Here is a 13571-nt window from a genome sequence, read left to right as displayed (position 1 = left end):
ATTAAATATCATTAACATGACAGATATCTGATACATATATGTTGCTTTTTGAAGCTTTATAATACATGTGAGTCTAACATAATCAATCTGTCAAGGGATAAATATTACCTCTGAAGCAAAATTACCTTAAGTAACTACCACGTGCGCGCCAACCCCAGTGTCTGGTATAGAAAACCTCTGCAAACCAACCTGCAGATTTGTAGACTTCTACTTGAAACCACTGGTGGAAACGTTGCCATCTTTCATTAAGGACACGACAGACATCATCTTTGTGGATGAGAGTACTCTACTTGTAACAGCTGATAAGAAAAAACCTAGAAGTCTGAACTGAAACATAAATTGATGTGCATGCAAAATGTAAATGCATGTTCACACAAGGCCACTAGATAAAGAAAAACCAAAGACAAGCAAAATACCTAAGTAACTGGAAGTAAATGGGTAAATCGAACAGTGCAAAAATAATGATAAATAATAAAGGGTATTTAGTTAACATAATTTTGATCAAAATAATGTAAAAGCTATCCCGCAACGTCACGGCAACCCTTATGGGACAGTCCTAACTCTAATTTTAAAACCTTACCATTTGTCAAGTGACATATGTATGGATAAGGGCAGAGAGACTGACCCCCTAGTAGAAGCATAGACCTGAGGCAGAATGAACCTTTCAGCTCAGACGAAGGGCGGCCACACCCTTATATGTACTAAAGCACACTGAACTACGAAGAAAAAACCTAGAAGTCTGAACTGAAACATAAATTGATGTGCATGCAAAATATAAATGCATGTTCACACAAGGCCACTAGACAAAGAAAAACCAAAGACAAGCAAAATACCCAAGTAACTGGAAGCAAATGGGTAAATCGCACAGTGCAAAAATAATGATAAATAATAAAGGGTATTTAGTTAACATAATTTTGATCATTTGATATTTTGGTTTTAATATTAGAGTTAGGACTGTCCCATAAGGGTTGCCGTGACGTGGCGGGATAGCTTTTACATTATTTTGATCAAAATTATGTTAACTAAATACCCTTTATTATTTTTGCACTGTGCGATTTACCCATTTACTTCCAGTTACTTGGGTATTTTGCTTGTCTTTGTAACAGCTGATGTAGAAACACTATATACCTGTATTAACCACTCTGACGGGCTGGAGTCGGTCTGCCTCCTGTTGGGGGCCTCCAACCTGGACGGCCCTTTGTGTGAGCTGATCCTGGAGCTGCTGTGCTTCATACTAACCCACAGTTCTTTTGTTTTTAAAGATATTTTTTATTCAGCACCATCACTGACATGCAAGGGAGGGAGAGCCAAGGCTCAAAAATTGATGATCTGTCACAAATATTATAACAAATAGTATAAATTTTCTTGGAAAATTACAACTGGGATGAATGCACATACATGGAAAACACACAGTGTGTTAAAATGGCGCGCACAGTGTAGGAAAAAGCTCCATTGGAAACACAGTTAACATGGTATATGTGATCACATTAAATATCATTAACATGACAGATATCTGATACATATATGTTGCTTTTTGAAGCTTTATAATACATGTGAGTCTAACATAATCAATCTGTCAAGGGATAAATATTACCTCTGAATCAAAATTACCTTAAGTAACTACCACAAAAAAACTGTGGGTTAGTAGCTCACGCTCTGACACTCACGCTCTGACGCTCACGCTCTGACGCTAACGCTCAGACGCTCATGCTCGGACGCTCACGCTCTGACACTCACGCTCGGACGCTCACGCTCTGACGCTCACGCTCAGGCTCTGACGCTCACGCTCGGACGCTCACGCTCTGACGCTCACTCTCTGATGCTCACACTCATGCTCTGACGCTCACGCTCGGACGCTCACGCTCGGACGCTCACCCTCTGACGCTCACGCTCAGGCTCGGACATTCACGCTCGGACGCTCACGCTCTGACGCTCACGCTCATGCTCTGACATTCACACTCGGACGCTCACGCTCATGCTCTGACACTCACGCTCGGACACTCACGCTCATGCTCTGACGCTCACACGCTCATGCTCTGACGCTCATGCTCGCGCTCTGACTCTCACTCTCTGATGCTCACACTCATGCTCTGACGCTCACGCTCGGACGCTCACGCTCGGACGCTCACCCTCTGACGCTCACGCTCAGGCTCGGACATTCACGCTCGGACGCTAACGCTCTGACGCTCACGCTCATGCTCTGACATTCACGCTCGGACGCTCACGCTCATGCTCTGACACTCACGCTCGGACGCTCACGCTCATGCTCTGACGCTCACGCTCGAACGCTCATGCTCTGACGCTCATGCTCGCGCTCTGACTCTCACGCTCTGACGCTCACGCTCTGACGCTCACACTCAGGCTCTGACGCTCACGCTCAAACGCTCACGCTCTGACGCTCACGCTCAGATGCTCACGCTCTGACGCTCACGCTCAGATGCTCACGCTCGGACGCTCATGCTCTGACGCTCACGCTCAGACGCTCACGCTCGGACGCTCACGCTCGGACGCTGACACTATGACGCTCACGCTCAGGCTCTGATGCTCACGCTCACGCTCTGACGCTCACGCTCTGACGCTCACGCTTGGACGCTCACCCTCAGACGCTCACCCTCAGACGCTCACGCTCAGACGTCACGCGCACGCTCTGACGCTCACGCTTAGATGCTCATGCTCACGCTCTGACGCTCACGCTCAGACGCTCACGCTCACGCTCTGACACTCACGCTCTGACGCTCACGCTCGGACGCTCATGCTCACGCTCTGACGCTCACGCTCGGAAGCGCACGCTCTGACGCTCATGCTGTGACGCTCACGCTCAGGCGCTCACCCTCAGACGCTCACGCTCAGACGCTCACGCTCAGACGCTCACGCTCGGACGCTCACGTTCGGATGCTCACCCTCAGACGCTCACGCTCAGACGCTCACGCTCTGACGCTCACGCTTGGACGCTCACACTTGGACGCTCACGCTCAGAGGCTCTGAAGCTCACGCTCGGACGCTCACGCTCTGACGCTCACACTCAGGCTCTGACGCTCACGCTCTGACGCTCACGTTCACGCTCGGACACTCACGCTCTGACTCTCACGCTCACGCTCTGACGCTCACGCTCGGATGCTCACGCTCGGATGCTCATGCTGATGCTCATGCTCGGACGCTCACACTCATGCTCTGACGCTCACGCTCAGACGCTCACGTTCACGCTCTGACGCTCACGCTCAGATGCTCACGCTCATGCTCCGATGCTCACGCTCGGACGCTCACGCTCATGCTCTGACGCTCATGCTCACGCTGTGACGCTCACGCTCATGCTCTGACGCTCACGCTCAGATGCTCATGCTCACGCTCTGACGCTCACGCTCAGACGCTCACGCTCTGACACTCACGCTCTGACGCTCACGCTCGGACGCTCATGCTCACGCTCTGACGCTCACGCTCTGACGCTCACCCTCAGACGCTCACGCTCAGACGCTCACCCTCAGACGCTCACGCTCAGACGCTCACGCTCGGACGCTCACCCTCAGACGCTCACCCTCAGACGCTCACGCTCAGACGCTCACGCTCTGACGCTCACGCTCAGACGCTCACGCTCAGACGCTCACGCTCGGATGCTCACGTTCTGACGCTGACACTCACGCTCATGCTCTGACGCTCACGCTCAGACGCTCACGCTCTGACGCTCACGCTCTGACGCTCACGTTCGGACGCTCACGCTCACGCTCTGAAGCTCATGCTCTGACGCTCACGCTCAGGCTCTGACGCTAACGCTCACGCTCTGAAGCTCACGCTCGGACGCTCACGCTCAGAGGCTAACGCTCACGCTCTGACGCTCACGCTCTGACGCTCAGGCCCTGACGCTCACGCTCTGACGCTCAGGCTCTGACGCTCACGCTCTGACGCTCACGCTCACGCTCTGACGCTCACGCTTTGATGCTCACCCTCGGACGCTCACGCTCTGACGCTAACATTCACGCTCGGACACTCACGCTCTGACTCTCACGCTCACGCTCTGATGCTCACGCTCTGACTCTCACGCTCACGCTCTGACGCTCACGCTCGGATGCTCACGCTGATGCTCTGACGCTCACGCTCGGACGCTCACACTCATGCTCTGACGCTCACGCTCAGACACTCACGTTCACGCTCTGACGCTCACGCTCAGATGCTCACGCTCATGCTCTGATGCTCACGCTCGGACGCTCACGCTCATGCTCTGACGCTCATGCTCACGCTGTGACGCTCACGCTCAGGCTCTGACGCTCACGCTCGGACGCTCACGCTCATGCTCTGACGCTCACGCTCAGACGCTCACGCTCTGATGCTCACGCTCTGACGCTCACGTTCGGACGCTCACGCTCACGCTCTGATGCTCATGCTCAGACGCTCACGCTCAGGCTCTGACGCTCACAAGCTCACGCTCGGACGCTCACGCTCAGAGGCTAACGCTCATGCTCTGACGCTCAGGCTCTGACGCTCACGCTCTGACTCTCAGGCTCTGATGCTCACGCTCTGACGCTCACGCTCGGACACTCACGCTTTGATGCTCACCCTCGGACGCTCACGCTCACGCTCGGATGCTCACGCTCTGACGCTCACGCTCGGAGGCTCACGCTCTGACGCTCACGCTCGGACGCTCTGACGCTCACGCTCTGACGCTCACGCTCACGCTCTGACGCTCACGCTCGGACGCTCACGCTCGGACGCTCACGCTTTGATGCTCACCCTCGGACGCTCACGCTCTGACGCTCACGCTCTGACGCTCACGCTCGGAGGCTCACGCTGTAACGCTCACGCTTGGATGCTCACGCTCTGACGCTCACGCTCGGACGCTCACGCTCGGACGCTCACGCTTTGACGCTCACCCTCGGACGCTCACCCTCGGACGCTCACCCTCACCCGCTCACCCTCACACGCTCACCCTCACACGCTCACCCTCACACGCTCACATTCTCATTCTCCCACGCTCACGCTCTGACGCTCACGCTCACGTTCTGACGCTCACGCTCGGACGCTCACGCTCGGATGCTCACGCTCACGTTCTGACGCTCACGCTCGGACGCTCACACTCATGCTCTGACGCTCACGCTCAGACGCTCACGCTCTGACACTCACGCTCGGACGCTCACGCTCTGACGCTCAGGCTCTGACGCTCAGGCTCTGACGCTCACGCTCTGACGCTCAGGCTCTGACGCTCACGCTCTGACGCTCACGCTCGGACACTCACGCTTTGATGCTCACCCTCGGACGCTCACGCTCGGACGCTCACGCTCACGCTCTGATGCTCACGCTCGGACGCTCACGCTCGGACGCTCACGCTCACGCTCTGATGCTCACGCTCGGACGCTCACGCTTTGATGCTCACCCTCGGACGCTCACGCTCGGACGCTCATGCTCTGACGCTCAGGCTCGGAGGCTCACGCTGCAACGCTCACGCTCGGATGCTCACGCTCTGACGCTCACGCTTTGACGCTCACCCTCGGACGCTCACCCTCGGACGCTCACCCTCACCCGCTCACCCTCACACGCTCACCCTCACACGCTCACCCTCACACAGTCACATTCTCATTCTCCCACGCTCATGCTCTGACGCTCACGCTCGGACGCTCACGCTCACGTTCTGACGCTCACGCTCGGACGCTCACGCTCACGTTCTGACGCTCACGCTCGGACGCTCACACTCATGCTCTGACGCTCACGCTCAGACGCTCACGCTCTGACACTCACGCTCGGACGCTCACGCTCTGACGATCACGCTCGGACGCTCACGCTTTGACGCTCACCCTCGGACGTTCACCCTCACCCGCTCACCCTCAGACGCTCACCCTCACACGCTCACCCTCACACGCACACCCTCACATGCTCACATTCTCATGCTCCCACGCTCACGCTCTGACGCTCACGCTCTGACGCTCACGCTCTGACGCTCACGCTCGGATGCTCACGCTCATGTTCTGACGCTCACGCTCGGACGCTCACGCTCACGTTCTGACGCTTACGCTCGGACGCTCACACTCATGCTCTGACGCTCACGCTCTGACACTCACGCTCGGACGCTCACGCTCATGCTCTGACGCTCACGCTCAGACGCTCACGCTCTGACGCTCACGCTCTGATTCTCACGCTGATTCTCACGCTCATGCTCTGACGCTCACGTTCTGACGCTCACGCTCACGCTCTGACACTCATGCTCTGACGCTCACGCTCAGGCTCTGACGCTCACGCTCTGATGCTCACGCTCTGACGCTCACGCTCGGACGCTCACGCTCTGACACTCACGCTCGGACGCTCACGCTCAGACGCTCACGCTCTGATGCTCACGCTCGGACGCTCACGCTCACACTCTGACGCTCGCGCTCGGACGCTCACGCTCGGACGCTCACGCTCTGACGCTCACGCTCTGACGCTCAGGCTCTGACGCTCACGCTCTGATGCTCATGTTCGGATGCTCAGGCTCACGCTCTGACGCTCATGCTCGGACGCTCACGCTCTGACGCTCACGGTCACGCTCTGACACTCATGCTCAGACACTCTTGCTCAGACGCTCACGCTCAGACGCTCTGACGCTCACGCTCTGACGCTCACGCTCAGGCTCTGACGCTCACGCTCTAACGCTCATGCTCTGACGCTCACGCTCGGACGCTCATGCTCTGACGCTCACGCTCGGACGCTCACGCTCAGACGCTCACTCTCGGACGCTCATGCTTTGATGCTCACCTTCGGACGCTCACCCTCACCCGCTCACCCTCAGACGCTCACCCTCAGACGCTCACCCTCACATGCTCACCCTCACATGCTCACCTTCTCACTCTCACATACTCACGCTCCCACGCTCACCCTCACACGCTGATGATCTGTCACAAATATTATAACAAATAGTATAAATTTTCTTGGAAAATTACAACTGGGATGAATGCACATACATGGAAAACACACAGTGTGTTAAAATGGCGCGCACAGTGGAGGAAAAAGCTCCATTGGAAACACAGTTAACATGGTATATGTGATCACATTAAATATCATTAACATGACAGATATCTGATACATATATGTTGCTTTTTGAAGCTTTATAATACATGTGAGTATAACATAATCAATCTGTCAAGGGATAAATATTACCTCTGAATCAAAATTACCTTAAGTAACTACCACAAAAAAACTGTGGGTTAGTAGCTAACGCTCTGACACTCACGCTCTGACGCTCACGCTCTGACGCTAACGCTCGGACGCTCATGCTCGGACGCTCACGCTCTGACGCTCACGCTCTGACGCTCACGCTCGGACGCTCACGCTCAGGCTCTGACGCTCACGCTCGGACACTCACGCTCTGACGCTCACTCTCTGATGCTCACGCTCATGCTCTGACGCTCACGCTCGGACGCTCACGCTCGGACGCTCACCCTCTGACGCTCACCCTCTGACGCTCACGCTCAGGCTCGGACATTCACGCTCGGACGCTCACGCTCTGACGCTCACGCTGATGCTCTGACACTCACGCTCGGACGCTCACGCTCATGCTCTGACGCTCACGCTCGGACGCTCACGCTCATGCTCTGACGCTCGGACGCTCATGCTCTGACGCTCATGCTCGCGCTCTGACTCTCACGCTCTGACGCTCACGCCCTGACGCTCACACTCAGGCTCTGACGCTCACGCTCGGACGCTCACGCTCTGACGCTCACGCTCAGATGCTCACGCTCGGACGCTCACGCTCTGACGCTCACGCTCAGACGCTCACGCTCGGACGCTCACGCTCGGACGCTGACACTATGACGCTCACGCTCAGGCTCTGATGCTCACGCTCACGCTCTGACGCTCACGCTCTGACGTTCACGCTTGGACGCTCACCCTCAGATGCTCACCCTCAGACGCTCACGCTCAGACGTCACACGCACGCTCTGACGCTCACGCTTAGACGCTCATGCTCACGCTCTGACGCTCACGCTCAGATGCTCACGCTCTGACACTCATGCTCTGACGCTCACGCTCTGACGCTCACGCTCGGACGCTCATGCTCACGCTCTGACGCTCACGCTCAGACGCTCACGCTCGGATGCTCACGCTCTGACGCTGACACTCTGACGCTCAGGCTCTGATGCTCACACTCATGCTCTGACGCTCACGCTCTGATGCTCACGCTTGGACGCTCACACTTGGACGCTCACGCTCAGAGGCTCTGAAGCTCATGCTTGGACGCTCACGCTCTGACGCTCACACTCAGGCTCTGACGCTCACGTTCACGCTTGGACACTCAAGCTCTGACTCTCACGCTCACGCTCTGACGCTCACGCTCGGATGCTCACGCTGATGCTCTGATGCTCATGCTCGGACGCTCACACTCATGCTCTGACGCTCACGCTCAGACGCTCACGTTCACGCTCTGACTCTCATGCTCAGATGCTCACGCTCATGCTCCGATGCTCACGCTCGGACGCTCACGCTCATGCTCTGACGCTCATGCTCACGCTGTGATGCTCACGCTCACACGCTCACGCTCAGACGCTCATGCTCACGCTCTGACGCTCACGCTCAGACGCTCACGCTCTGACACTCACGCTCGGACGCTCACGCTCGGACGCTCATGCTCACGCTCTGACGCTCACGCTCGGAAGTTCACGCTCTGACGCTCACGCTCAGGCGCTCACCCTCAGACGCTCACCCTCAGACGCTCACCCTCAGACGCTCACCCTCAGACGCTCACGCTCAGACGCTCACGCTCGGACGCTCACCCTCAGACGCGCACGCTCTGACGCTCACGCTCAGACGCTCACGCTCGGATGCTCACGCTCTGACGCTGACACTCACGCTCATGCTCTGACGCTCACGCTCAGACGCTCACGCTCTGACGCTCACGTTCGGACGCTCACGTTCACGCTCTGAAGCTCATGCTCTGATGCTCACGCTCAGGCTCTGACGCTAACGCTCACGCTCTGAAGCTCACGTTCGGACGCTCACGCTCAGAGGCTAACGCTCACGCTCTGACGCTCAGGCTCTGACGCTCAGGCTCTGACGCTCACGCTCTGACGCTCAGGCTCTGACGCTCAGGCTCTGATGCTCACGCTCACGCTCTGACGCTCACGCTTTGATGCTCACCCTCGGACGCTCACGCTCGGACGCTCACGCTCTGACGCTCATGTTCGGAGGCTCACGCTCTGACGCTAACGTTCACGCTCGGACACTCACGCTCTGACTCTCACACTCACGCTCTGACGCTCACGCTCGGATGCTCACGCTGATGCTCTGACGCTCACGCTCGGACTCTCACGCTCACGCTCTGACGCTCACGCTCGGATGCTCACGCTGATGCTCTGATGCTCACGCTCGGACGCTCACACTCATGCTCTGACGCTCACGCTCAGACACTCACGTTCACGCTCTGACGCTCACGCTCAGATGCTCACGCTCATGCTCTGATGCTCACGCTCGGACGCTCACGCTCATGCTCTGACGCTCATGCTCACGCTGTGACGCTCACGCTCGGACGCTCACGCTCATGCTCTGACGCTCACGCTCTGACGCTCACGTTCGGACGCTCACGCTCACGCTTTGACGCTCATGCTCTGACGCTCACGCTCAGGCTCTGACGCTCACGCTCACAAGCTCACACTCGGACGCTCACGCTCAGAGGCTAACGCTCACGCTCTGACGCTCACTCTCTGACGCTCAGGCTCTGAAGCTCACGCTCTGAAGCTCACGCTCTGACTCTCAGGCTCTGACGCTCACGCTCTGACGCTCACGCTCGGACACTCACGCTTTGATGCTCACCCTCGGACGCTCACGCTCACGCTCGGATGCTCACGCTCTGACGCTCACGCTCGGAGGCTCACGCTCTGACGCTCACGCTCGGACGCTAACGCTCACGCTCTGACGCTCACGCTCTGACGCTCACGCTCACGCTCTGACGCTCACGCTCGGACGCTCACGCTCACGCTCTGACGCTCACGCTCGGACGCTCACGCTTTGATGCTCACCCTCGGACGCTCACGCTCGGACGCTCACGCTCTGACGCTCACGCTCGGAGGCTCACGCTGTAATGCTCACGCTTGGATGCTCACGCTCTGACGCTCACGCTCGGACGCTCACGCTTTGACGCTCACCCTCGGACGCTCACCCTCGGACGCTCACCCTCACCCGCTCACCCTCACACGCTCACCCTCACACGCTCACCCTCACACGCTCACATTCTCATTCTCCCACGCTCACTCTATGACGCTCACGCTCGGACGCTCACGCTCACGTTCTGACGCTCACGCTCGGACGCTCACGTTCTGACGCTCACGCTCGGACGCTCACACTCATGCTCTGATGCTCACGCTCTGACGCTCACGCTCGGACGCTCACGCTCGGACGCTCACGCTCTGATGCTCACCCTCGGACGCTCACGCTCGGACGCTCACGCTCTGACGCTCACGCTCGGAGGCTCACGCTGCAACGCTCACGCTCGGATGCTCACGCTCTGACGCTCACGCTCGGACGCTCACGCTTTGACGCTCACCCTCGGACGTTCACCCTCACCCGCTCACCCTCAGACGCTCACCCTAACACGCTCACCCTCACACGCACACCCTCACATGCTCACATTCTCATGCTCCCGCTCTGACGCTCACGCTCGGATGCTCACGCTCATGTTCTGACGCTCACGCTCGGACGCTCACGCTCACGTTCTGACGCTTACGCTCGGACGCTCACACTCATGCTCTGACGCTCACGCTCTGACACTCACGCTCGGACGCTCACGCTCATGCTCTGACGCTCACGCTCAGACGCTCACGCTCTGACGCTCACGCTCCGATTCTCACGCTCACGCTCTGACGCTCACATTCTGACGCTCACGCTCACGCTCTGACACTCATGCTCTGACGCTCACGCTCAGGCTCTGACGCTCAGGCTCTGACGCTCACGCTCTGACGCTCACGCTCTGACGCTCACGCTCGTACGCTCACGCTCGTACGCTCACGCTCACGCTCTGACGCTCACGCTCAGACGCTCACGCTCTGATGCTCATGCTCGGACGCTCACGCTCACACTCTGACGCTCACGCTCTGAGGCTCACGCTCTGACGCTCACGCTCCGACGCTCACACTCTGATGCTCATGCTCGGATGCTCAGGCTCACGCTCTGACGCTCATGCTCGGACGCTCACGCTCTGATGCTCACGCTCTGACGCTCACGCTCTGACGCTCACGGTCACGCTCTGACACTCATGCTCAGACACTCTTGCTCAGACGCTCACGCTCTGACGCTCACGCTCTGACGCTCACGCTCCGATGCTCACACTCTGATGCTCATGCTCGGATGCTCAGGCTCACGCTCTGACGCTCAGGCTCTGACGCTCACGCTCTAACGCTCACGCTCTGACGCTCACGCTCGGACGCTCACGCTCTGACGCTCACGCTTCGACACTCACGCTCACGCTCTGACGCTCACATTCGGACGCTCATGCTCTGACACTCACGCTCGGACGCTCACGCTCAGACGCTCACTCTCGGACGCTCATGCTTTGATGCTCACCCTCGGACGCTCACCCTCACCCGCTCACCCTCAGACGCTCACCCTCAGACGCTCACCCTCACACGCTCACCCTCACATGCTCACCTTCTCACGCTCACATACTCACGCTCCCACGCTCACCGTCACACGCTCCCACGCTCACCCTCACACACTCCCACGCTCACCCTCACACGCTCCCACGCTCTCCCTCACCCGCTCCCACGCTCACCCTCACACGCTCCCACGCTCACACTCACACGCTCACCCTGTGCTAGCCGGTCAGCTCCCTCACACGCTCACCCTGTGCTAGCCGGTCATCTCCCGGCTGCTCGCAGCAGAAGTACCCCGACCGGCGACCTCGCTCCCCGGTCCTCCAAAATTCATTAGGGGCCCCGGGGGGATACATTTGGCAGTTAATTTAAAGTAGTGCACAACCCATTTAAACACTGCTTCGCTGATTAGTCGCGCCCGGTCGGACGCATACATATTCTAGAATACCCGATGCGTTAGAATAGGGCCACCATCTAGTTTATATAGAAACTTACTTTTGATGAATTGACTGGCTGGCTAAGTATTCTGTTAATCCTATTCACATATTTTAATAGTCTGTTATTTGTATTTACTATTTGCTTGTTACCTGTTGGTTCTATTAATAAAGACTTTTTCTATATTTATACCATAAAACTCCATCTTCTCTTGTGGTATACTGTACTTTTGGAGTGTTGTTTTTGGCTGTGGTTCACTTTCACACTAATGTACAAATGAACCCCCCCCCCATAAAAAATGATTCTGGGTTCTTGGTTATTAATAGCCCTCCAAGCAGTCTAATGGGTCCCGCATAGCCCTCCAAACAGTATGATCGCCCCCACATAGCCCTCCAAACAGTACATTGGCCCCCACATAGCACTCCAAATGGTATAATGCCCCCACAAAGTCCTGCAAACAGTATAATGGCCCCTACATAGCCCTCCAAACAGTATAATTTCCCCACATAGCCCTCCAAACAGTTTAATGCCCCACACATAGAAAAAGTCTTTATTAATAGAACCAACATGTAACAAGCAAACAGAAAATACATATAACAGACAATTTAAATATGTGATTAGGATGAACAGAATACCTAGCCAGCCAGTCAATTCATCAACACCAGGTCAGATTACCAATGCACTAGCAGGATGCAGCAAGCCTCCATTATAAAGGCGGTGGCAGCACATGTGCAAAATACTAATGCGACAGCCACTCACTAACCTACCAACCGCCTTTATCATGGAGGCCTGCTGCTCCCTGCTAGTGCATTGGTAATCTGACCTGGTGTTGGTAAGGCTTTATCTTTTTCTGCAATGTTTTTTGAAAGTTTGTCCAATGTTCGCAATTTTTAAGTTTATTGTTAGGACTTGCAAGTTTGAGGACCCTTGATGCAGCTTGCGAGCTTGCGTATTTTGGCCAAAATATCAACCAATACCTCATGTGGTGTATTTTATACATTATTTTTCATCTTTTTTGCACATTTTTATGCAGGATGCGTCCAGGCCCCTTTAGTGTTGGCTGGGTGAATTTGGGGCGTCTGTCCTGTGGGGTGCGCTTATATAGTGCTGGCCAGCCCGCCTGATATAATAGTATGGGTGTCATCTGGCTGTAAACCAGACACTGTGTATCACACATCACACACCTCCATATATAACTAACAAACAAAGTATCACACTGCAACGCTAAGTATGCGAACATGACATATATGAAATTTGAATAGCATTACTGCTCTAGAAAATGGAAATAAATGAGAAATCTTAGCACATAAATTGGCCAATTCATCTGTACCTGTTAGTCACGTTAAGGCATTTCTCATCATACCAGGGACCTGTGTGAACTCCTCTCTAAGAGACATAAGTCTGCTTATGTGTGGGAATGCAAGATCCTGCTGCAATTAAAACCGCCTGTGACCTAGAAGCGGAGTGCTCAGTCAAAGCTTAAATATAGAAACAGAAAAAACTGACCGGCACTTCCAAAATAAGAAATAGGTGTGTACAGGTGCTTATGCCTTAACGTGACTACCAGGTACACATGAATTGGCCAATTTATGCGCTAAG

This window comes from Phyllobates terribilis, unplaced genomic scaffold (genome assembly GCF_046119375.1).
Source record: "Phyllobates terribilis strain yellow unplaced genomic scaffold, ASM4611937v1 Scaffold_1__5_contigs__length_1240528914, whole genome shotgun sequence".
Taxonomy (NCBI): domain Eukaryota; kingdom Metazoa; phylum Chordata; class Amphibia; order Anura; family Dendrobatidae; genus Phyllobates; species Phyllobates terribilis.
This window is presented reverse-complemented; position numbering follows the sequence as displayed.